The sequence below is a fragment of the Chiloscyllium plagiosum genome, unplaced genomic scaffold (genome assembly GCF_037043375.1).
Source record: "Chiloscyllium plagiosum isolate Xiang-an unplaced genomic scaffold, Cpla_swu_hap1 HiC_scaffold_35, whole genome shotgun sequence".
NCBI classification, from domain to species: Eukaryota; Metazoa; Chordata; class Chondrichthyes; order Orectolobiformes; family Hemiscylliidae; genus Chiloscyllium; species Chiloscyllium plagiosum.
Window position 1 is genome coordinate 67,800,104 of NW_028270173.1, and position 26,222 is coordinate 67,826,325.

At 44.4% G+C, this 26,222-nt stretch overlaps 1 long non-coding RNA gene across 1 annotated transcript in view; it reads right to left on the reverse strand.

The window, feature by feature from the left end:
• Positions 1-6,374: 6,374 nt before the first annotated feature.
• The window catches only part of LOC148141091 (uncharacterized), a 34,517-nt gene continuing 14,669 nt past the window's right edge, over positions 6,375-26,222 (reverse strand). Inside the window, exon 3 of the long non-coding RNA XR_015752975.1 lies at positions 6,375-6,493. This is a non-coding gene — a long non-coding RNA (uncharacterized LOC148141091). The remainder of the gene's footprint in view (positions 6,494-26,222) is intronic.

Genomic DNA, 26,222 nt, shown 5'->3' on the forward strand with positions numbered 1-26,222 from the left:
ATTGAATCCCTACAATGTGGAAACAGGCCCTTCAGCCCAAAAAAGTCCACACTAACCCTCCAAAGACTGAGCCACCCAGACCCATTCTCCAATTACTCTACATTTATCCCAGACTAATCTACACATCCCATAGCACTATGGGCAATTTAGCCTGACCAATTCACCGAACCTGCACATCTTTGGATTGTGGAAGGAAACTCATGCAGACACGGGGAGAATATCCACACCCAGTTACCCTAGGCTGGAATTAAACCCAGGTCTCTGGCCCTGTGAGGCAGCAGTGCTCACCACGAAGCTACTGTGCCACCAGAAAGGGAAAAAGAGATGATGTTTGTTGAACACTGAATCAGGCACAAGTGATATGTCTAGATTTCAATGGCTTATTTGATCTGTATACTGATAAATAAGGTGGCGATGTTGAAAGAGCACATGGGCATGCTATCACTTTCAGAATGTAGCTCTGATATAGTCTTCGTGAATGTTAAGGAATCCTTCACTGTGCATATGGAAAACACATTTAGACATGATTATTATAGTTTCACAAAGCATTCAGCCAATTCAGGTTGTGCAAACTCTGTCACAGATATGATAGGACGGAAAAGGGATAGCAATTTTGTGTCTCTCGGGTAACCCATACTTGGTGGGTGCAGCGAACCATGAGAACAAATTCTATCATCTCCATCATTAGGCAGGTTACCACCTTTACACACAAGGCCAACAGGTGAGTCACAAATGAATGACATTGCATGGGTTTTGGTGCTGGTGGGATGCCGGATATGTCGGCCCTACATCCTGACAACTGGCAGACCGTGTCAAAAAACATGTCCATTTGACTATTCTCTGCTGGCGGCAAGCTGCCCGTGCTCAACCAGCCCGTGCTTGTAAACTTCATTAGAAGTGATTCTGCTTTGGAAATCATTGATTCAATAATCTGAACTATGCCAAGAGTTAAACTGGAAACCAATTTAAGATCAACAGCTGGATGTGTCTCTGCATGAGTTAGAAGCAACAAATATAATTACACAGGACCCTGGTTCATGTCAGCAAAAGGAATATTTACAGACATTGTACTTCTTTGATGAGAAAGGCATCATGGAGACAACAAACGCTGCTGTATCCCCATGGTGACACCCTGACCAATCAGAGTCTACCTACCTGGTCTGAGAATTAAGATTGACAGCTAACTGTTTTTGCTGCAGCTCCATGGTAATGATGGCCTAGCTGATCAGCTTCATCTTCCCATTTCATATAAAATGCTTCAACTCCTTTTACAATATCTTCAAAACAAGAGAACAGGTTTCCACCTGTATGTGAGCAATATCACTGACATAGTTTGCTTGAAATGCTGAGATTACAGTTTGGGATAAGGTTGATCACCTTTGTTGCCTTAGAAATTCAGCTTAAACAGAACAGCTAGAAATGTGGGAAGTTAAGTGAATCTCTTTCAAAAAGTTTAACTTTGTTTGACTTTGAGACATAACATTAATGAACATTTATTAGTGCACAAAACCCATCTATTCTACAGCCCAGCTTTGCAACGTGTCCTTTTAAGAAATCACCACAATTACAGAAATACTGGGAAGTTCAGAGACTCAGAAAAAACAACCACTTTCTTGCTCCAAAACAAAATTATTCTGGGCGAAAGTGAGGACTGCAGATGCTGGAGATCAGTGTGAAAAAGTGTGGTGCTGGAAAAGGACTGATGGTGTTGAGGAAGAGCTTATGATGGAAACATCGACTCTCCTCCTCCTCGGATGCTGCCTGACTGGCTGTGTTTTTCCAGCTCCACACTTTCTGAACAGAATTATTCCATATAAATTTCACAATTTACATTCCACAGGACCTCAAGGAGTAATCAATGTCATGTTACAGTACAGAAGAATGCATTTTGGCCCATCTTTCCTGTTCCAATTTGTTAAATTTTATCATTTTTTATTTACTTGTGGGATGAGGGTGTTGTTGTCTAGGCCAGTGTTTATTGCCCATCCCTAATGGTGCAAAGAGCAGTTAAGATTCCACCACATTGCTTTGGGCCTGGAGAAACGTGGAGACCAGACCAGGTAAAGATGGCAATTTCCTCCCCTAAAAGTCATAGAACAAAGAACAAAGAAAATTTACACTGGATGAAAGCAAATTACTGCGGATGCTGGAATCTGAAACCAAAAGAGAAAATGCTGGAAATTCTCAGCAGGTCTGGGAGCATCTGTAAGGAGTGAAAATAGCTGATGTTTTGAGTCTAACTGACCCTTTGCAAAAAAATATTTACAGCCCAGGAACAGGCCCTTCGGCCCTCCAAGCCTGAGCCGATCCTAATGTACTGTCTAAATCTGTCGATCAATTCCTAAGCATTTGTAACCCTCTGCTCCCCACCTACTCATGCATCTGTCCAGACACATCTTAAATGAATCTACCATGCTTGCCTCTACCACGTCTGCTGGCAACGCATTCCAAACGCCCACCACCCTCTGTGTGAAGTACTTGCCGCATGTATCCCCCTTAAACTTTCCACCTCTCACCTTCAAAACATGACCTCTGGTTATTGAATCCTTCACCCTGGGAAAAAGCTTGTCTCTATCCACCCTGTCTATATCCTTCATGATTTTGTAAACCGTAATCAGGTCCCTCCCTCAATCTCCTTTTTTCTAATGAAAATAAACCTAACCTACTTAACGTCTCTTCATAGCTAGCACCTTCCATACCAGGCAACATCCTCGTAAACCTTCTCTGCACCCTCTCCAAAGTGTCCACATCCTTTTGGTAATGTGGCGACCAGAACTGTACACATTATTCTAAATGCGGCTGAACCAATGTCTTGTACAATTTTAACATGACTTGCCACCTCTTATACGCAATACCCCATCCAATGAAGGCAAGCATACTATATGCCTTCTTGCATCAAACTTCAGGGTACAATGGACCTGCACTCCCAGATCTCTCTGCCCATCAACTTTTCCCAAGGCTCTTCAATTCATTGTATAATTCACTGTAGAATTAGTCTTTCCTAAATGCATCACCTCACATTTGTCTGGATTGAAAACCATCCTTTCCATCCAACTCTCCAGTCTATCTATATTATCCTGTATTCTCTGACAGTCCCTTATGCTTTCTGCTACTCCACCAATCTTTGTGTCATCTGCAAACTTGCTGATCATACCAACAGTGCCTCTTCTAGATCATTTACGTGTATCACAAACAACAGTGGCCCAGTACTGACCCCTGTGGAACAGAACTGGTCACCTTTCTCCATTTCAAGAAACTCCCTTCAACTCCTACTCTCTGTTTCCTGTTGCTCAACTAGTTCTATATCCACCTAGCTAGAACACCCTGCACACCATGTGACTTCACTTCCTCCATTAGTCTACCATGGGGAACCTTATCAAGCACTTTACTAAAGTCCATGTGTATGACAGCAACCGCCCTTCCTTCATCTATCCACTTGGTCACTTCCTCGAAGAATTCTATTAAGTTGGTAAGGCATGATCTCCCCCGCACAAAACCATGTTGCCTATTACGGTTTACAAAATCATGAAAAGAAGTTCATCCTTTTCTAAATATAAATAGATCCTATCCCTCAGTACCCTCTCCAGCAACTTCTCCACCACCAATGTCAGGCTCACTGGTCTGTAGTTACCTGGAATATCCCTACTACCCTTCTTGTACATAAGCTACCCTCCAGTCCTCCAGCACCTCACCGGTGTTTAAGGATGCCACAAAGATATCTGTCAGGGCCCCAGCTATTTCCTCTCTCACCTCCCTCAGCATCCTGGGATAGATCCCATCTGGTCCTGGGGATTTCCCTCCTTAATACCCTCTTCTCTACTTATGCCACATGATCCAGACTAATCAAACTTCTATCTCTAATCTCAACATTCATCATGTTCTTGTCCTCAGTGAACACTGATGCAAAATAATTATTCAGAATCTCACCCATTCTCTCATGTTCGGTGCACAGCTTTCCTTCATTATCTTTTAGTGGACCAATCATTTCTAGTTACCTGCTTGCCTCTTATATAAGAATAAAATGCTTTGGGATTTTCCTTAATTCTGCTTGCTAAAGCTATTTCATGACCCCTTTTCGCCCACTTGATTCCTTGTTTAAGACTTGTCCTACTCTTCCAATATTTCTCCAGGGACCGTTGTGTTGTTAGCTGCCTAGACCTTATGTACGCTTCCCTTTTCCTCTTGTCTAGTCGTACAATTTCTCCTGTCATCCACGGTTCACAAATCTTGCCCTTCCTGTCCTTTGCTTTCAACAGGACAAGCCTATCCTGCACTACCGTTAACCTGTCTTTGAAAGCCTCCCACATCTCAAATGTGGACTTCTCTTCCAATACCTGTGTCCAATCCACATTTCCCAGCTCCTGCCTAATTTTGTTATAATTGGCTTTGGCCCAGTTTAATACTCTTCCCTGAGGACGACTCTCTTCTTTATCGATGAGTATTCTAAAACTTACAGAATTGTGGTCACTGTTCCCAAAGGAATCCCCCACCGCAACTTCTACCACTTGTCCTAGCTTGTTCCCCAGTACCAGGTCCAATATGGCCCCTTCCCTCATAGAACTATTGACATACTGATCTCGAAAACTCTCCTGGACACTTCTTACAAATTCTACTCCATCCGAACCTCTGATGCTAAATGTATCCCAGTCAATTTTGGGAAAATTAAAATCTCCCATCACCACTACCCTATTGCCTGTACATCTATTCATAATCTGTTTACCTATTTGTTGTTCTACCTCATGCTCACTGTTGGGAGGTCTATAATACAGCCCCAACAATGTAACTGCACCCTTCTTATTTCTCAGCTCCACCGATAATGCCTCACTACCCAAGACCACCATAGTGTCCTCCTTTAGCACAGCCGTGATATCGTCCCTGACCAGCAATGCAACTCCACCCCTTCTTTTACTTCCCTCCCTGTCCTGTCTGAAGTGTCTATAACCTGGAACATTTAGTTGCCAATCATCATTCAAACAAGTTTCTGTGATGGCAGTAATGTCCTACTCCCAGGCACCAATCCAAGCCCTAAGTTCATCTGCCTTACACACTATACTCCTTGCAATAAAGTAGATGCATTTCAGGCCATCAGTTCTTTTGCGCTCACCTGCTCTCTGCCTATTCTTCCCTTTATTAATGCTATTTTCATAATTCTTACAGTCTCCAGTCTCCACCTCACTGCCTACTTGTTTTCTCTTCTGGTCCCAGCCCCCTGCCACATTAGTTTAACGCCCCCCCCAACAGCAGGAGCAAAAACTCCCCCAAGGACATTGGTTCCAGTCTGGTTCAGATGTAGACAGTCCCTTTTGTAATAGACCCACCTTCCCCAGAACCGGTCCCAATATCCAACAAATCTGAACCCCTCCTTCCTACACCATCTCTCAACCCACGTGTTCATCCTGCTTATTTTTTTCATTTCTATACTGGCTAGCACGTGGCACTGGTAGTAATCCCGAGATCACTACCTTGAAGTTAAAGTACTCCACTTTAACTTCTCTTCTAGCTCCCTGAATTCTTCTTTCAGGACCTCATCTCGCTTTCTACTTACATCGTTGGTGCCTATATGCATCAAGACAACTGGCTATTCACCTCACCTTTGAGAATGCTCTGTAGCCGATCAGTGATATCCCTGACACGAGCATCTGGGAGGCAACATACCATCTGGGAGTCCCGTTTTTGGCCACAGAACCGCCTATCTACTCCCCTCACAATAGAATCCCCTATGACTATGGCCCTACGAGCCTTTTTCACCCTTCTGAACAGCAGTGCCCGCCACGGTGCCAGGATCTTGACAACTGCCGCCCTCCCCTGAAGAGCCATCTCCCCCAACAGTCGCAAAAATGGTATAGCTGTTTTGGAGGGAGATGACCGCAGGGTACAAGCTGCACTGCCTTCCTCCTCTTTTTCTGTCTTTTGGTCACCCATTCACTGTCTCCCTCAGTAATCCTAACCTCCGGTGTGACCAGTCCACGACCTCCTCAGCATTGTGGATGCTCCACGGTGAGTCCATCCGCAGCTCCAAGCTGTCATGTGGTCAAACAAGAGCTCCAGCTGGACATACTTCTGGTAAGTGTAAGAGTCAGGAACGTCAGACACGTTCCTAAGCTCCCACATCAGGCAAGAGGCACATGCCACGGGTCTGAGGTCCCCTGCCATTGTAAGCTTAGCTTTATATGAACTAACTAAAACCAAACAATGCACTTAAATAAATGAAAAAGAAAGATAAGAAATAAAAGCCTTACCTTACAGGGTCTTTTTCTTCCGGTTAGAGAAGAAGGTGTGCGGGAGGGAGATACTACCCGTGTAGTATCTCAGGTTTAGCCACTGCCCAAATATAAATTAATCCCTTACCCTTTCCGGCAGCCCTCGCTTCACTCCTTCTCTCCTCACCGGTCTGGCAAAATGGAGTCCCGACTCCCGAGGTAGTCCTTTTTATGCAGGAAAACGTACCCTTCCCGGCAGCCCTCACTTCACTCCTCCTTCTCTCCTTGCCGATCTGGCAAAATGAACAAGTTCATTCATGAACAAGTTGAGTTTTTCCAACAATCAGCAATGGATTCATGGCCATCTTTGCTCTCGTACTTGCAGATTTTTCTAAAATTCAAAGTCCACCATCTGCCATGGCAGGATTTGAACCTGAGTCCCCAGCACATTATCTGGATCTCTGGATTAACAGTCCAACACCATTGGGTCATCGCCTGCCCTGCTACATTAGATTATATAGAACAACATTTACTGTCTGTATTGCAGTGAACAGCAGTCCCTGTGTATGCTACGCTGAACAGTAATTTCTGAGTATGTGAAACAGAACAGAAGTCCTTGTGTGCATTACAGAGAGTAGCAGTCCCTGTCTGTATTATAGAGAAGAGCAGATCCTGTGCATATTGCAGACAGCATTAGTTCCCATGTATTTTCTAACCCTTTCTCGTTTCACAACATGCTTCGAAGAGGAAGAAATCCAGAATTGCACACAATAATCCAAAACTGGCTTAACCAATGTCCTGCATAGCTGCAATATGACCTCCCAACTCCCATATTCGATGCTCTGTCTCATAAAGGAAAACATACTTCACTATCCTATCCATCTGCGACTCCACTTTCAAGGAAATATGAACCGTGTTCCAAGGTCTCATTGGAAACTCCCCAGGACCTTACCATTAAGTGTATAAACCCAGTTCTGATTTTCCTTTCTAAAGTGCCGTACCTCTCATTTACCTAAATTAAACTTCATTGGTCGCTCCTCAGCCCATTGGCCCATCTGATCAAGATCCTGTTATACTCTGAGGTAACCTTCATCGCTGTGCACAACACCTCCAATTTTGGTGCTGTCTGTAAACCTAGTTACTACATATCCTATGTTCACATCCAAATAATTCATATAAATGACAAAATCAGTGGACCCAGCACCGATCCTTGTGGCACCCCACTGGTCACAGGGCTTCAGTCTGAAAGGCAACCTCCACCTCCACCACCATCTGCTTTCGACTTTCAAACCATTTGCGTATCCAAATAGCTACCTGTAGATTTACCTGTATTCCTTGTGTCCTAATCTTGATAACCAGTCAACCATGAGAGAGCTTGTCAAAGCCTTCATCAATCCTCTTTGTTATTTACATAGAACATAGAACAATATAGCGCAGAACAGGCCCTTCGGCCCTCGATGTTGCGCCAACCTGTGAACTATTCTCAGCCCGTCCCCCTACGTTATTGCATCATCATCCATGTGCTTATCCAAGGATTGTTTAAAACTCCCTAATGTGGCTGAGTTAACTACACTGGCAAGTAGGGCATTCCACCCTTACCATTCTCTGAGTAAAGATCCTGTCTCTGACATCTGTCTTAAATCTATCACCTCTTAATTTGTAGTTATGCCCCTTTATACAAGCCGACGACATCATCCTAGAAAAAAGACTTTCATTGTCTACCTAATCCTCTGATCATCTTGTATGTCTCTTTCAAATCCCCTCTTACCCTTCTTCTTTCCAATGAGAATAGACCCAAGTCTCAGACTTTCCCTCCAGACCAGGCAACATCCTGGTAAATCGCTTCTGCACCTTTTCCAATGCTTCCACATCCTTCCTGAAATATGGTGACCAGAACTGTACACAATATTCCAAGTACGGCTGCATTAGTGTTTTGTATATTTGCAGCATGATATTGCGGCTCCGGAACTCAATCCCTCTACCAATGAAACCTAACACACCGTATGCCTTCTTAACAGCACTATCCACCTGAGTGGCAATTTTCAGGGATCTATGTACATGGACTCCCAGATCCCTCTGTGCATCCACACAACCAAGAATCTTTTCATTGACCAAGTGCTCTGTCTTCCTGTTATTCTTCTCAAAGTGCATCACCTCATATTTAATGCATTGAACTCCATTTGCCACCTCTCCGCCCAATTTTGCAGTTTATCCAACTCCCCTGCAACCTGTAACATTCTTCCAAACTGTCCATTACTCCATCAACTTTAGTGTCACCTGCAAATTTATTATTCCATCCGCCTATGCCTGCATCTAAGTCATTTGTTAAAATGACAAACAGCAGTGATACCAAAACTAATCCTTGTGGCACACCACAAGTGACCATACTACAGGCTGAACATTTTCCATCAACCACCACTCGCTGCCTTCTTTCAGAAAGCCAGTTTCTAATCCAAACTGCTAAATCACCCTCAATCCCATATCTCTGCATTTTCTCCAACAGCCTACCACGTGGAACATTATCAAAGGCATTACTAAAGTCCAGCGACTAGTAGACAGCGAGGTGGAAACTGGAGACTGTAAGAATCATGAAGATAGCATTAATGAGGGGAAGAGTAGGCAGAGAGCAGTTGAACACAAAATAACTGGTGGCCTGAAGTGCATTTACTTTAATGCAAGGAGTATAGTGTGTAAGGCAGATGAACTGAGAACTTTGATTGGTGCCTGAGAATATGACGTTATTGCAATCACAGAAACTTGTATGAAGGAAGGGCATGATTGGCAACGAAATGTTCCAAGATATAGAAGCTTCAGACAGGACAAGGAGGGAAGTAAAAGTGGGGGGTGGGGGCATGGAGTTGCATTGCTGGTCACGGCTGTGCTAAAGGATGACACTATGGAGAGCTTGAGTAGTGAGGCATTATGGGAGGAGCTGAGAAATAAGAAGGGTGTAGTTACAGTGTTGTAGCTAAATTGCAGGCCTCCCAACAGTGAGCAGAAGGTAGAACAAATAGGTAAACAGATTATGGAAAGATGTAGAGGCAATACGGTAGTGGTGATGTGAGATTTTAATTTTCCCAACATTGACTGGAATACACTTAGCGTCAGAGATCCGGATGGAGTAGAATTTGTAAGAAGCATCCAGGAGAGTTTTCTAGAGCAGTTTGTCAATAGTCTGATGAGGGAAGGGGCCATATTGGACCTGGTACTGGGGAACGAGCCAGGACAAGTGGTAGAAGTTGCGGTGAGGGATTTCTTCGGGAACAGCGACCACAATTCTGTAAGTTTTAGAATACTCGTAGATAAAGAAGAGAGTGGTCCTAAGGGAAGAGTATTAAACTGGGCCAAGGCCAATTATATCAAAATTACGCAGGAGTTGGGAAATGTGGATTGGACACAACTATTTGAAGGGAAGTCCACATTTGATATGTGAGAGGCTTTCAAAGATAGGTTAAAGATAGTGCAGGATAGGCATGTCCCATTGAAGGCAAAGGATAGGAAAGGCAAGATACATGAACCGTGGATGACAGGAGAAATCATACGACTAGCCAAGAGGGAAAAGAATATCGGAAGAGTAGGACCAGTCTTAAATGAGGAATCAAGAGGGCTAAAAGGGATCATGAGAAAGCTTTAGCGAGCAGAATTAAGGAGAATCCCAAAACATTTTATATAAGAAACAAGCGGGTAACTAGAGAAAGGATTGGTCCACTAAAGGACAATAAAGGAAGGCTGTGTGCCAAACCTGAGAGAATGCGTGAGATTCTGAATGATTACTTTGCATCAGTGTTCATAGAGGAGAGGAACATGATGAATGCTGAGATTAGAGATAGACATTTGTTGAGTCTTGATCACATTGAAATAAGAAGTGAAGATGTATTGGGTATGCTAGAGGTTATTAAGGTGGACAAATCCCCAGGATCGGATAGGATCTATCCCAGGTTGCTGAGGGAGGTGAGAGAGGAAATAGCTGGGGCCCTGACAGATATCTTTGTGGCATCCTTAAACACCGGTGAGGTGCTGGAGGACTGGAGGGTAGCTTATGTTGTCCCCCTGTACAAGAAGGATAGTAGGGATATTCCGGGTGACCAGAGAGCCTGACTTCAGTGGTGGGAATGTTACTGGAGAGGGTACTGAGGGATAGGATCTATTTATATTTAGAAAAGAATGAGCTTATCAGTGATAGGCAACATGGTTTTGTGCGGGGGAGATCGTGCCTTACCAACTTAATAGAGTTCTTTGAGGAAGTGACCAAGTTGATAAATGAAGGAGGGGCTGTTGCTGTCATATACATGGACTTTAGTAAAGCATTTGATAAGGTTCCCCATGGTAAACTAATAGAGAAAGTGAAGTCACATGGTGTGCAGGGTGTTCTAGCTAGGTGGATGAGGAACTGGTTGAGCAACAGGAAACAGAGAGTAGTAGTTGAAGGGAGTTTCTCGAAATGGAGAAAAGTGACCAGTGGTGTTCCACAGAGGTCAGTGCTGGGGCCATTGTTGTTTGTGAGAAACAGACATGATCTAGAAGAGGGCACTGTTGGTAAGATCAGCAAGTTTGCAGATGACACAAAGATTGGTGGAGTAGCAGAAAGCATAAGGGACTGTCAAAAAATGCAGGATAATATAGACAGACTGGAGAGTTGGGCGGAGAAGTGACAGATGGATTTCAATCCAGACAAATGTGAGATGATGCATTTTGGCAAGTCTAATTCTAGAGCGAATTATACAGTGAATGGAAGAGCCTTGGGAAAAGTTGATGAGCAGAGAGATCTGGGAGTGCAGGTCCATTGTACCCTGAAGGTTGCTGCACAGGTGGATAGAGTGGTCAAGACGGCATATAGCATGCTTGCCTTCATTGGACAGGGTATTGAGTATAAGAACTGGCAAGTCATGTTAAAATTGTACAAGACATTGGTTCAGCTACATTTAGAATATTGTGTACAGTTCTGGTTGAAACATTACCAAAAGGATGTGGCCGCTTTGGAGAGGGTGCAGAGGAGGTTTATGAGGATGTTGCCTGGTATGGAAGGTGCGAGCTATGAAGAGAGATTAGGTTAGGTTTATTTTCTTTAGAAAAAAGGAGATTGAGGGGGAACTGATTGAGGTTGTCAACATCATGAAGGATATAGACAGAGTAGATAGCTACAAGCTTTTTCCCAGGATGAAGGATCCAATAATGAGAGGTCACACTTTCAAGTTAGAGGTGGAAAGTTTAAGGGGGATACACGCAGCAAGTATTTTACACAGAGGGTCATGTGTTTCTGGAACGTGTTGCCAGCAGAGGTAGTAGAGGGAGGCAGGGTAGATTCATTTAAGATGCGTCTAGACAGATGCATGACTACATGGGGAGCAGAGGGATACAAATGCTTAGGAATTGACCGACAGGTTTAGACAGTAGGTTTGGATCAGCACAGGCTTGGAGGGTTTGGAGGGCCGAAGTTCGTAAATTTTCTTTTGTTCTCTTTGTTCTTTCCATGTATACCATGTCAACTGCCCTATCCTCATCTGCATGCTTGGTCACCTTCTTTGATGATCACAAATCCTATCTCTTATAATCCTTTCCAAAAGTATTCCTACAACAGAAGTAAGGCTAACTGGTCTATAATTACCTGGGCCATCTCTATTGCCCTTCTTGAGCAAGGGCACAACATTTGCAATCCTCCAGTCCTCTGGCACTAAATCTGCAGACAATGACAACTCAAATACCAAAGCCAAAGGCTCTGTTATCTCCACCCTAGCTTCCCAGAGAATCCTCGGATAAATCCCATCCGGCCCAGGGCACTTGTTTGCTTTCACCCCTTCTACAATTGATAACACCTCTTCTTAACTAACCTCGATCCTTTCTAACTAACATCTTGTATCTCATTCTTCTCTACAATATTCTCCTTTTCCTGAGTGAAAACCGATGAGAAATGTTCATTTAGCACCTCTCTGATCTCCACAGGGTCCACACTCAACTTCCCACTTCTGTCTGTGACTGGTCCTATTCCTACCCTCATCATCCTTTTATTCCTCACGTATCTATAGAAAGCTTTCGGGTTCTCCTTTATTCTATTTGCTAAAGACTGCTCGTGTCCTCTCTTTGCTCTTCTTAACTCTCTCTTTAAATCCTTCTGAACTGATCTGTAATTCTCCATCGCCTCATCTGAACCATCTTGTCTCATCAACACAAGCCTTCTTCTTCCGCTTAACAAGAGAAGACCCTGTGGAGATCGTAGAGGTGCGAAACAAATATTTTTCAACTGTTTTCAATCAAGAAAAGGAGAATATTGTCAAGGAGAAGACTGAGATACAGGGTATTAGACGAGAAAGGATTGAAGTTCGTAAGGAGGAGGTGTTATTAATTCTAGAATGTGTGAAAATAGGTAAGTCCCCTCTGCCAGACAGGATTTATCTGAGGATTCTCTGGGAAGTGAGGGAGGAGACGGTGGAGCCTCTGGCCTTGTTCTTTGAGTCGTCGTTGTCTACAGTTTTTTTACCAGAGGACTGGAGAATGGCAAATGTTATGTCCTTGTACAAGAAAGGCAGCAGAGATGACCCAGGTATTTACAGACCAGTGAGCCTTATGTCTGTTGTCGGAAAAGTTTGTAAGAGATAGAATGTATAATCATCTAGCAAGCAACAATTAGATTGGACATAGTCAACATGGTTGCATCAAAGGCAGGTCGTGTCTCACAAACTTCATTAAGTTGTATGTGAAGGTGACCAAGCATGTGGATAAGGGTAGGGCAGTTGACGTGGTGTACATGGACGAGAGTAAAGCCTTTGATAAGGTTCCACATGGTAGGCTGTTGGAGAAAATGCCGAGGCATGGAATTGAGGGTTATTTAGCAGTTTGGATTAGAAATTTGCTTTCTGTAAGAAGATAACGAGTGGTGATTGATAGAGTTCGATCACGAGTGGTGTGCCACATGGATCTGTTTTGGGACCATTGCTGTTTGTCATTTTTACACATGACTCGGAGGCAGGCATCGGTGGATGGGTTAATAAGTTGAGACATGACACTAAAGTCGGTGTAGTGGTGAACAGTGGGGAAGAATGTTCCAGGTTGCAGGGAGATTTGGATAAACTGCTGAATTGGGCTGAGTGGTGGCAAATGGAGTTCAATGCAGATAATTATGAGGTGAGTCACTTTGGTAAGAGTAACAGGAAGGCAGAATACTGGGTCAATGAAAAGATTTTTGGTCATGTGGATGTGATGAGAGATCTCGGTGTCCATGTACATAGATCCCTGAAAGTTGCCACCCAGGATGAGTTAAGAAGGTATACGGTTTGGTTTTATTGGTAGAGGGATTGAGTTCTGGAGCCATGATGTCATGCTGGAACTATACAAAATGCTAGTGCAGCCTCACTTGGAATATTGTATACAGTTCTGGTCGCCCCATTACAGGAAGGATGTGGAAGCATTGGGAAAGGTGCAGAGGAGAACAGCAGTGCCTCTGTGTAAGAGAGAGAACAGCAGGCCTGTGTATCTGAGAGAGAACAGCAGTGACTGTGTATCTGAGAGAGAACAGCAGTGCCTGTGTATCTGAGAGGGAACACCAGTGACTGTGTATCTGAGAGAGAACAGCAGTGCCTGTGTTTCTGAGAGAGAACAGCAGTGCCTGCGTATCTGAGAGGGAACACCAGTGACTGTGTATCTGAGAGAGAACAGCAGGCCTGTGTATCTGAGAGAGAACAGCAGTGCCTGTGTATCTGAGAGAGAACACCAGTGACTGTGTATCTGAGAGAGAACAGCAGTGCCTGTGTATCTGAGAGAGAACACCAGTGACTGTGTATCTGAGAGAGAACAGCAGTGTCTGTTTATCTGAGAGCACAGCAGTGCCTCAGTATCAGAGAGAGCACAGCAGTGCCTATATATCTGAGAGGGAACACCAGTGACTGTGTATCTGAGAGAGAACAGCAGGCCTGTATTTCTGAGAGAGAACAGCAGTGCCTGCGTATCTGAGAGGGAATACCAGTGACTGTGTATCTGAGAGAGAACAGCAGGCCTGTGTATCTGAGAGAGAACACCAGTGACTGTGTATCTGAGAGAGAACAGCAGTGTATGTTTATCTGAGAGCACAGCAGTGCCTATATATCTGAGAGGGAACACCAGTGACTGTGTATCTGAGAGAGAACAGCAGTGCCTGTGTATCTGAGAGAGAACACCAGTGACTGTGTATCTGAGAGAGAACAGCAGTGTATGTTTATCTGAGAGCACAGCAGTGCCTCAGTATCAGAGAGAGCACAGCAGTGCCTATATATCTGAGAGAGAACACCAGTACCTGTGTATCTGAGAGAACAGCAGTGCCTGTGTATATGACAGAGAACAGTAGTGCCTTTGCACCTGAAAGAGAACACCATTTCCTGTGTCTCTGAGAGAGAACAGCAGGGCCTGTGTATCTGAGAGAGAACACCATTTCCTGTGTCTCTGAGAGAGAACAGCAGTGCCTGTGTATCTGAGAGAGAACAGCAGTACCTGTGTATCTGAGAGAGAACACTATTTCCTGTGTATCTGAGAGAGAATAGCAGTGTCTGTGTATCTGAGAGGGAACACCAGTGACTGTGTATCTGAGAGAGAACAGCAGTGCCTGTGTATCTGAGAGAGAACAGCAGTGCCTGTGTATCTGAGAGAGAACACCATTTCCTGTGTCTCTGAGAGAGAACAGCAGTGCCTGTGTATCTGAGAGAGAACACCATTTCCTGTGTCTCTGAGAGAGAACAGCAGTGCCTGTGTATCTGAGAGAGAACACCATTTCCTGTGTCTCTGAGAGAGAACAGCAGTGACTGTGTATCTGAGAGAGAACACCATTTCCTGTGTCTCTGAGAGAGAACAGCAGTGCCTGTGTATCTGAGAGAGAACACCATTTCCTGTGTCTCTGAGAGAGAACAGCAGTGCCTGTGTATCTGAGAGAGAACACCATTTCCTGTGTCTCTGAGAGAGAACAGCAGTGCCTGTGTATCTGAGAGAGAACACCAGTGCCTGTGTATCTGAGAGAGAACAGCAGAGTCTGTATGTCTGAGAGAGAGCAGCAGTGCTTCTATATCAGACAAAGAACAGCAGTGCCTGAGTTGCTGTGTGAGGACAGCCATGCCTTTTTATCTGAGAAAGAACAGCAGTGCCTTGTATTTGAGGGACAATGGCAGTGCCTGTGTGTCTGAGAGAGAACATGAGTGCCTTTGTAAATGAGAGGGAGCATCAGTGCCTGTGAAACTGGGAGAGACCAGCAGTGCCTCTGCGTATCTGAGAGAAAACAGCAGTGCTCTATAGCTGAAGGAGAACAGCAGGGCCTGTGTGTCTGAGAGAGAACAGCAGTGCTTGTATATCTGAGAGAGAACAGCAGGGCCTGTGTGTCTGAGAGAGAACAGCAGGGCCTGTGTAGCTGAAAGCCAAGTTGTAGATAAGTAGAAGGGCCAACCAGGCAAGGGGTAGTTCCTGAACTGCAGGCAATCTCTTTTCCAGTATCTGTCTTCTTTTACACAAATTTAAACATGCTTCAGCTCTTTTCTGAGTTGCTTTCTGAAAATCTGGGTGTCACCGAGTTTGTAACAGAGTATTAACCATTCTCTCCTTGCCCAAGCATGCACGATTATGCATAGCGTTATACAAAGGTGAGTCAACTTCTCAATGAAAGACTTGATCACCTGCAAATGTTCTATAACAAGCCTCAAATTGCACTCAATAAGTATCCTAACTCCCAAGGCTTGTGACTGCATTTCAGTACTTCACCAATATTCACAGGCCCCAGCAGAGGGATTATTCTTTCATTTGTGGGCTGCATACAACTTTCATCAGACAGCTTGCTGCTTATTTCAGTCTTATAACACAAGCCATTCTTATTCAGGTCATTCCCAGAATTTTGCTGCCTTTACATTTTAATTGTTCTTCAGCCATGTTGAGTAAAATGGTCTGGTTTCTCCTTGCTGTCAGGGCCTTGGTTCATTATTCTGATTCCTGGGATGGCCCCTGGCTTACGATAGCTCAGGCTGCTCATCCCAATGATGTCGGCTCTGAAGCTGGTTATCGATAATGGATCTTCATCTTCAGAGTAAGGGGTGGTTTAGAATTAGGTTCTGGATTAGTGGTGCTGGAAAAGCACAGCAGTTTAGGCAGCATCCAAGGAGCAGCGAAATCGACGTTTCAGGCAGAAACCCTGAAGGGCGATTTTGCTGCTCCTTGGATGCTGCCTGAACTGCTGTGCTCTTCCAGCACCACTAATTCAGAATCTGGTTTCCAGCATCTGCAGTCATTGTTTTTACCTCGGTTTAGAATTAGGGGCTGTCTTGGAGACTATCAGCAGATGTTAGGGGCTCAGTGAGAATCCTGGAATAAAATCCCCATTCTTCATCCCAATCATTGTCATCCCCATCCTTAAATAAAGTCAGACATAGGCTCAGGATCCCACGTAGAACTTAGATTCTTTTTATAGCGCTTTTACTTCAAATTGCAATGACACAGACAATGTATAAAAGTATCGATCTTACCAATTAATTCTGATTATGTAATTCAGCATTTCACAAATAGTTTAAAAAATTGATTCATACACCCATATTTTCTAATTGAGCGATGCAAACTGAACAAGATTGGTGCTGGGTCCTCTACTTCTTGTTGTTTACATAAATGATTTGGATGCTAGCATAAGAGGTACAGTTAGTAAGTTTGCAAATGACACCAAAATTGGAGGTTAGTGGACAACGAAGAAGGTTACCTCACATTACAACAGGATCTTGACCAGTTGGGCTAATGGGCTGAGAAGTGGCAGATGGAGTTTAATTCAGATAAATGCAAGGTGCTTCATTTTGGGAAAGCGAATTTTAGCAGGACTTATATATTTAATGATAAAGTTCTAGGGAGTATTGCTGAACAAAGAGACCTTGGAGTGCAGGTTTATAGCTCCTTGAAAGTGGAGTCGCAGGTAGATAGGCTAGTGAAGAAGACATTTGGTACGCTTTCCATTATTGGTCAGAGGAATGAGTACAGGAGTTGGGAGGTCATGTTGCGGCTGTACAGGACATTGGTTAGGTCACTGTTGGAATATTGCTTGCAATTCTGGTCTCCTTCCTATTGGAAAGATGTTATGAAACTAGAAACGGTTCAGAAAAGATTTACAAGGATGTTGCCAGGATTGGAGGATTTGAGCTATAGGGACGTTATAGGCTGAACAGGTTGGGGCTGCTTTCCCTGGCGTGATCTTATAGAGGTTTACAAAATTATGAGGTGCATGGATAGGGTAAATAGGCAAAGTATAGGCAAAGTATTTTCCCTCCGGTCAAGGAGACTGGAGGGCATAGGTTTAGAGTGAGAGAGGAAACAAGGGGCAACTTTTTCATTCAGAGGGTGGTGTGTGTATGGAATGAGCTGCCAGAGGAAGTGATGGAAGCTGGTACAATTGCATCATTGAAGAGGCATTTGGATCGGTATATGAATGGGAAGGGTTTGGAGGGATATGGGCCGGGTACTGGTAGGTGGGACCAGATTGGGTTGGGATATCTGGTCGGCATGGACTGGTTGGAGCGTAGGGTCTGCTTCCATGCTGTGCATTTCTATGACTCTATGAATCTAAGTGATTGAGACATTTCACTTAATTAATAAGAACAAACAGATTTTAATGCCACAAAAATGATTCAAATCTATTAGAGTTGCATGCATAAAATTATATCATGATTGTTCTATTATGTGCATATTAAATTACAGCTATTAAATTACATGTTTTCCTCCAATTAAGTATGAATTTTGATAAGAGTCTTCAATATAAACTAGAAATTCATTTATTCAAAATCCAATTTTATGATGTTAAATATGCGGTTTCCAACATTGAAATTCATTGTAATTGCCTAGTTCTAGTCTGTCAATTTAAATCCCAAATTTGGTTCTTTGAACAGTTCTGATCGATCATTGCTCATTTACCATGTTATAGGCTGTGAATGACTGCAGCTGCATTAATAAGTATTTTGTCTACTCACGTTAATTTTATTAGAGTGCGGTAAGGTTAATGTTAACGAAACGCTTCTTGTGCACAAATAATAATTATCCAAAAACACAGATATTAACAATAGCACCTTTTGTTACATATGTTGTTTTTTTTACAAAATAATGTTAAAATGACACTTGAAGCCTCAGTGAGGAAGGAAGTCTGATGTTGAATAAAGCTATGACTAGCACACTGTGCTCACCAATGAGATGCAGTGTCTGAAATCAGCTGGAAGCAAACAAGTCCAAAAAAACACTAAAAAATTACTGCCTGTACCATTTTCCGAAAACAATACTGTTGGTTTGAGATATTTTAGCTCCATCTTTATGCTTCCAGCTTTAAATTTTTAATTAAATTATATAAAGTTCACTGTGATTCCTCCACTCAATGAGCAAATGTTATAGACTGAGGTGATTTTCCTCAATGTTAGGCTTAGACCCTTTATTTAATGGAAATGAGCAGACAGTTGTTTTTATCTAGGTACAGTGTCATTCTGCACCTGAGGCCAGGATGCTGAAATATTAATGTCACTGTACTATACCATAAGATCGAATTTAATTGATTTATTAATTACAAACTAAATATGCTTCAGAAAACTTTGATAAGAAAGCAGTGTGCAGATTGATTCTGATTTGGTTACAGTGCTGCTGCTTTTACTTCCTTTAGTCAATTATTTGACTAGTCCAACACTGGGGTTAAAAGGGGTGAAATGATCTTTGGTGGTAGCATGAAATTATGGGGGAGTTGAGAGTAGGTTTATAGTGGTGTCAAATGGTGCAAGAATCTAAGGAAAAGACACTCTTCTTGAAAGATTGTAATGACATTTTCCTCCATGTTAAACTGATATGAATTGAATAAGTTGGATTTCATGAAAACATAAAAATGTGACTAGTTAGAAATTGATAGTATGGTCTGTAAGAAGAACGAATAGGTGAATACTTTATTAATTTTTTTTAAAGTATTTGCACTTCATAACCACTGATGATTCCTTCACCCTTAAAAGAAATCATCTTAAGTTCCCAAAATGCGAATCAAATTTAAAACAGTCCGAAATCTTGACCTCCAGGGAACAAACACATTCAATCACCAACAAGCCAATTTTCTTTCAAACCAGACCGTAAAGAGTTAACCTGTCCACAAGCTTTAGGGAATCAACGCTGAGTCAGTTTCTGTCTGTCTGTCTCTCTCTCTCTCACACACACACTCAGTTTCCTTTGAACACTTTTTTCAGTGAATGTCATTGACGGAATATGTTTTCTTTTTCTCTCACGAATGAACATTTTCTTCCTATCTCAATTATTTTTGCTTTTGTGTATTCCTTGCGTGTAAGGATAATGAGGCATTAACATTCCAGAATAGTCAAATTTAGGGAGTTGACCCTCACAAAACTTGGCTGTGACTCAAAGCTGCTTAATCAAATAGGCAAAATCCACAGAGCTTCTCAGCTATTCCATTTGCAATCCCTACAAGTTGCAAGTTGTTAGTGACTCTGCATTTGTCTACAACCCAGGGAAAATAAATTGGAGTCTTTAATAGTTGCCTAATGTGTTCCGTATGACAAATGAATTAAAGTCTGACCATCCTGAGGTAGATTTGTAATAGCCAATTAAAAAATAACGTTGGGCACTTAAACGGACCATGCCACGGACTTCAGCGTGGGTCCAGGGCTTATCAAATGAGGTTTCACCTGTCATAATCCATGGGCAAACAAAATTATTTATTACTAATTTTTTGTAAATTGTGAGATCTGGTGCCTTGTGCAGGGTCAGACAAGCTAGAGTGGATGAAACAGCAGACTCTGAAATCAAGTCTGCTGCAGCATTTTGTCCCTGGGCAGCGTCCCTGCGTAGTCAGGAAGGGACAAAAGTAGCAATATCATCGATTTGAGGATGGGACGGGGTAGTAAGTTTGGGATACTGAGGGGAATAGGGCGCCGGTGCATGGGAATGTTTTCTGAAGAGTTCTCTGGACGTTGACTGCGATTTTTATTCTTCGGCTTTGATGATCATTAGCCACTTCCTTAACCTTATCTTGGTATTGGATCACATAAATCTTATCCCAGGAGGGGTCTCTATATCCATATTTGTTCTCCAATATCTAACTTCCATCAGGCCAATTGCTGAGTGACCACCCGTGTAAGTCTCGAGTAAAAGGATAATATATCTGCTACCATATGTTTCTTTCCAAACAATATCACGTGGTGATCCTCATGGAGCCAGGCAGTCTACTACCTTCCCCTGGATTCAAACATATTTCCCATGTCACCTCTATCTTGTTCGAGAGAGTAAACAGATGTGAGCCGCCCTTCTCAGTGGGACAATGTTGGCTTGTCCCCGGGGGCATGTTTGGAGCTCAGTGATTCCCATCGATCTCTGATCAAACAAACAGACAAAAGACAAAGTACAGACTATAACTGAAACTGGCAAGAGCGGCCAGACAGAACCAACCCCAGCGATGTCGTCAAATTCACACGGTCTGCTCTCATTTTAAATGTATCCCGACAGCGATCTTTCCAAAATACTTCATGTTTTCTGCAGTTTTTCAAACCCGGGACCAACCTTTGACTCAGTTTGGATCAGGCAGACAGCCAGTTCAAAAACCCGACAGCCTTCTTTCCAACCTCCTTTCTCCCAGTTTGGATCACACAAACAGCCGGTTGGAAAAACCAGATCACCAATCGAAGCTCATTCTATAACTTAAAAACCGATTATATAATTTTCGGAAATTAAGTTTGTTCAAAGTCCCGGAAACGCGGAACCCTGCCAAGGCTACACCAAAACTGTTAAAAGAAAATTCCGAAATAACCTGAGTAATAAAGTTGGTCAATAATGAAGATCTGTTTCCGAAATTTTCTTCAACAAGTAGTCATTGAAGAATGCTATTTTGTTAAGTATTTTGATAGAGTTATAGTTAAGCCAATCTTTGTTTTTGTATTTATTTTCACTGTATTGTAAGAATAATGTGTTTTGTTAAAGCCTAATGGTTTGACCGATTGAATCGCATCTGGAATGTAATGCCTTCCACTTGCCTTTAAATCGGAAAAAGTTAGGGTTGAGGTTATCTCCTTGATATGTTTTTGAGTGGGTTTGGTCTGGTCCAGAACACTTGCTTCCTTTGAAATCGTGAGAGAGTCCAGCAGATGGTATGTCATTAAAGATTCATATCTGTGAGAGTGTGATAAAGAGTGTGAGAAGAGGAGAGGAGGGATTATTAAATATTTGTATGTGATAGAGAGAAAGTGCAGCAGAGGGTACACTTTTAAAGATCTGTGCATATGAGTGCAGCACAGAGCGGATTAGTAAAAATATGTGTGTAAGAGACCACCCGATACAGAGTGCAGCAAGGGATGGGGGAGACAGTTCATTAAAGTTCTGTGTGTGACACAGAGAAACCTTTCCTATTCATGAACTTATCCAAATGAGTTTTAAATGTTGTAACTGAACCTCCATCCACAACTTTCTCTGGCAGTCCATTCCACACACAAACAATTTTTTGCTTGAAGAAGGGTGCCGCCGCCCCCCCCTCCCCCCTCCCCCCGCCGTGTTCTGTTTAAATCTTTTACTTCTCACGATAAACAATGCTGTCAGTTTTGAACTAAGGGAAAAGATCCTTATCTTTTTTCCTCAAGATTTTATGAAGCTCAATTGTTTATATTTTATATTTGTCCTAAAGCTGAGCAAACGCTGTTTTACTTTTGTTCAAAAATAAAGGTATTGAGACGGAGCCATCAGGTAAAGTAACCATTGTGCCACTCTCTGATGATTAGATTACTTACAGTGTGGAAACAGGCCCTTCAGCCCAAACAGTCCACACCAGCCCGCCGAAGTGCAACCCACCCATACCCCTACATTTGCCCCTTTACCTAACACTACGGGCAATTTAGCATGACCAATTCACCTGACCTGCACATCTTTGGACTGTGGGAGGAAACCGGAGCACCCAGAGGAAACCTACGCAGACACGGGGAGAATGTGCAAACTCCACACAGTCAGTTGCCTGAGGCGGGAATTGAACCCAGGTCTCTGGCGCTATGAGGCAGCAGTGCTAACCACTGTGCCACCATGGGAGAGGTGGTAATTTAACCTGGGCTCACCACACTTCAGGAAAGTGGGAGAGGTTGAGCAGGAGAATCCTTCATTGTGACCTCAGCACATGCAGGAATTAAACCCACACTGTTAGTCTCATTCTAACAGTTAACCTCCACCAAACTGACCTAACCATTCTTGAGGATCATTTTCAAATTAGGCAGAAATGATCAGTTGTGAGATGTATGAAGCCTTGAGGAGGCCTCCACATTCCAAGAGGATGCTTTGACCTCGATGGAGACCAAGTATCTGATGGTAAAGCCGGTGTTCTTCTGGAGCCTCACCACGTCTTACAAAGTGACTCCTGTGAGGAAAGAATGAACAGGAAACGCACAAAGGAAAGAAAACAACAGAAGCCCGACAAGAGGAGAGGGAGTGTGTGGGATGGGGATAAGCTTAAGAAAGCAAAGAGAGGGCAAAGATCAGGGAGAATCCAAAAATATTCTTGAAGTAAGTCAGGAGAAGGGAATAACCAGGAAAAGAGTTAAGTCTACTAAGGATGAAAGGGGTAATCTGGGTGTGAAGCCTGAGGCCATTGGCAGAGTGTTAAACAAGTACTCCTCTTAGTTGCCGATTCAATAACCAAGGACATAATTTTAAAGTAAAAGGCTGGAAGTTTCGAGGGGAATGGAGAATACCCTTTTTCACGGCACTGGAGTTGTGATGGTGCACAATCTGAAATGCACTCTCTGAGAGGGTAATTGAGGACAGAAACCTGACAATCCTCACTACGTTCAAGGATGAAACTTCAAGTGTCATATCATCGAAGGCCCTGAGTGTCATGTGGGAAAGTAGGACGAGTGTATACAGTCCTGCGTGGGCTGAAGGGCCTTTAACAGCACTGCCCCCTTCCATGATTCCTTCAATGAAATAGAATTGGGAGAGTAGTTCAGAGGGAGCGCCTCACAGATGAAAGATCAGCCCTGCAGGTTCTGCCCAGTCAGAGGGTCAATGGCAAAGGAATACTACTCAGTCAGAGGGTCAGTGCTGAAGGAGTGCTGCCCTGTCAGAGGGTCAGCACCGTGGGAGTAATGCCCAGTCAGAGGGTCAGCACCGTGGAAGTAATGCCCACTCAGTGGGTCAGTGTTGAGGGAGTAATGCCCACTCAGTGGGTCAGTGTTGAGGGAGTAATGCCCAGTTAGAGGGTCAGTGTTGAGGGAGTAATGCCCAGTCAGTGGGTCAGCGCTGAGGGAGGAATGCCCAGTAAGAGGGTCAGCACTGAGGGAGTAATGCTCAGTCAGAGGGTCAGTACTGAGGGAGTAATGCTCAGTCAGAGGGTCAGTGCTGAGGGAGTAATGCCCAGTCAGAGGGTCAGCACTGAGGGAGTAATGCTCAGTCAGAGGGTCAGTGCTGAGGGAGTAATGCCCAGTCAGTGGATCAGCGCTGAGGGAATAATGCTCAGTCAGAGGGTCAGCACTGAGGGAGTAATGCTCAGTCAGAGGGTCAGCACTGAGGGAGTAATGCTCAGTCAGAGGGTCAGTGCTGAGGGAGTAATGCTCAGTCAGAGGGTCAGTGCTGAGGGAGTAATGCCCAGTCGAAGGGTCAGCGCTATTTTCCTAATTAGATTCATTGTTCCAGCTGATTGGTGAATTATTGTGTTTATAATCTTGAAGAATAAAAATAATACGATCTGGTTGATCTGCGATTTGCCGGGAAGATGGTGTCACTGCGGTGATCATATAAGATCCAAATTCGAAAAGGTCTGCAAAGTGCAGCCATTTGGAATAAGGACCAGACTGGAACCAAGGTCTTCATGGGTGCTTTTGCTAACGCTGTTGGGGAAGGTTTAAACTGATGTGGTGGGGGACGGGGGAAGGGAGCCATATGAGGAGGTTAGTCAATAGTAAGGAGGGAGTAACTAAAGCTTGTGAGGAACTAGATAATGGAGTCAGAATAGGTAGGGAGCAGATGATTTAGTGCGAGAAGTGTAGAAGGTAAGACAAATGAGCTTAGGGCTTGAGGGTAAACCCACGTTCGATATGCAACAGGCTTTTGAAGACAGGTTGATTAGAATGCAGGACAGACATATCACTATGAAAATGAGGGATAGAAATAGCAAGATTAGGGAACCATGGATGACAGGTGAAATTGTGAGCTGAAAATGTGTTGCTGGAAAAGCGCAGCAGGTCAGGCAGCATCCAGGGAACAGGAGAATCGACGTTTTGGGCATAAGCCCTTCTTCAGGAATGAGGAAAGTGTGTCCAGCAGGCTAAGATAAAAGACAGGGCGGAGGGACTTGGGGGAGGGGCGTCGGAAATGTGATAGGTGGAAAGAGGTCAAGGTGAGGATGATAGGTCAGACTGGGGTGGGGACGGAGAGGTCAGGAAGAAGATTGCAGGTTAGGAAGGCGGTGCTGAATTCGATGGATTTGACTGAGACAAGGTGGGGGGAGGGAAAATGAGGGAACTGGTGAAATCCGAGTTCATCCCTTGTGGTTGGAGGGTTCCTAGGCGGAAGATGAGGCGCTCTTCCTCCAACCGTCGTGCTGTTGTGGTCTGGCGATGGAGGAGTCCAAAGACCTGCATATCCTTGGTGGAGTGGGAGGGGGAGTTGAAGTGTTGAGCCACAGGTTGGTTGGGTTGGTTGGTCCGGGTGTCCCAGAGGTGTTCTCTGAAACGCTCCGCAAGTAGGCGGCCTGTCTCCCCAATATAGAGGAGGCCACATCGGGTGCAGAGGATGCAATAGATGATGTGTGTGGAGGTGCAGGTGAATCTGTGGTGAATATGGAAGTTTCCTTTGGGGCCTTGGAGGGAGGTGAGGGGGGAGGTGTGGGCGCAAGTCTTGCACCTCCTGCGGTTGCAGGGGAAGGTGCCAGGAGTGGAGGTTGGGTTGGTGGGGGGTGTGGATTTGACGAGGGAGTCACGGAGGGAGTGGTCTTTACGGAAAGCTGATAGGGGAGGGGAGGGAAATATATCCTTGGTGGTGGGGTCCGTTTGGAGGTGGCGGAAATGACGGCGGATGATGCGCTGTACATGGAGATTGGTGGGGTGGTAGGTGAGGACCAGTGGGGTTCTGTCCTGGTGGCGGTTGGAGGGACGGGGCTCAAGGGCGGAGGAGCGGGAAGTGGAAGAGATGCGGTGGAGGGCACCGTCGACCACGTTGGGGGGGGAAATTGCGGTCCTTGAAGAAGGAGGCCATCTGGGTTGTACGTTTTTGGAACTGGTCCTCCTGGGAGCAGATGCGGCGGAGTCGAAGGAGTTAGGAGAATGGGATGGCGTTTTTACAGGGGGCAGGGTGGGAGGAGGTGTAGTCCAGGTAGCTGTGGGAGTCGGTCGGTTTGTAGTAGATGTCCGTGTTGATTCGGTCGCCTGAGATAGAAATAGAAAGGTCGAGGAAGGGGAGGGTGGAATCTGAGACTGTCCAGGTGAATTTGAGGTCGGGGTGAAAGGTGTTGGTGAAGTGGATGAACTGTTCAACCTCCTCGTGGGAGCACGAGGTGGCGCCGATACAGTCATCGATGTAGCGGAGGAAAAGGTGGGGGGTGGGGCCAGTGTAGTTGCGGAAGATGGACTGTTCCACATATCCTACGAAGAGGCAGGCATAGCTGAGGCCCATGCGGGTGCCCATGGCTACTCCTTTGGTTTGGAGGAAGTGGGAGGATTGGAAAGAGAAGTTGTTCAGGGTGAGGACCAGTTCAGTCAGTCGAAGGAGGGTGTCAGTGGAAGGGTACTGGTCGATAAGGCGGGAAAGGAAGAAGCGGAGGGCTTTGAGTCCTTCGTGATGGGGGATGGTGGTGTACAGGGACTGGATGTCCATGGTGAAAATAAGGTGTTGGGGACCGGAGAAGCGAAAATCACGGAGCAGGTGGAGGGCATGGGTGGTGTCCCGAATGTAGGTGGCCAGTTCTTGGACTAAGGGGGACAGGACGACGTCAAGGTATGCAGAGATGAGTTCGGTGGGGCAGGAGCAGGCGGAGACAATGGGTCGGCCGGGGCAGTCAGGTTTGTGGATTTTGGGCAGGTGGTAGAAGCGGGCAGTGCGGGGTTG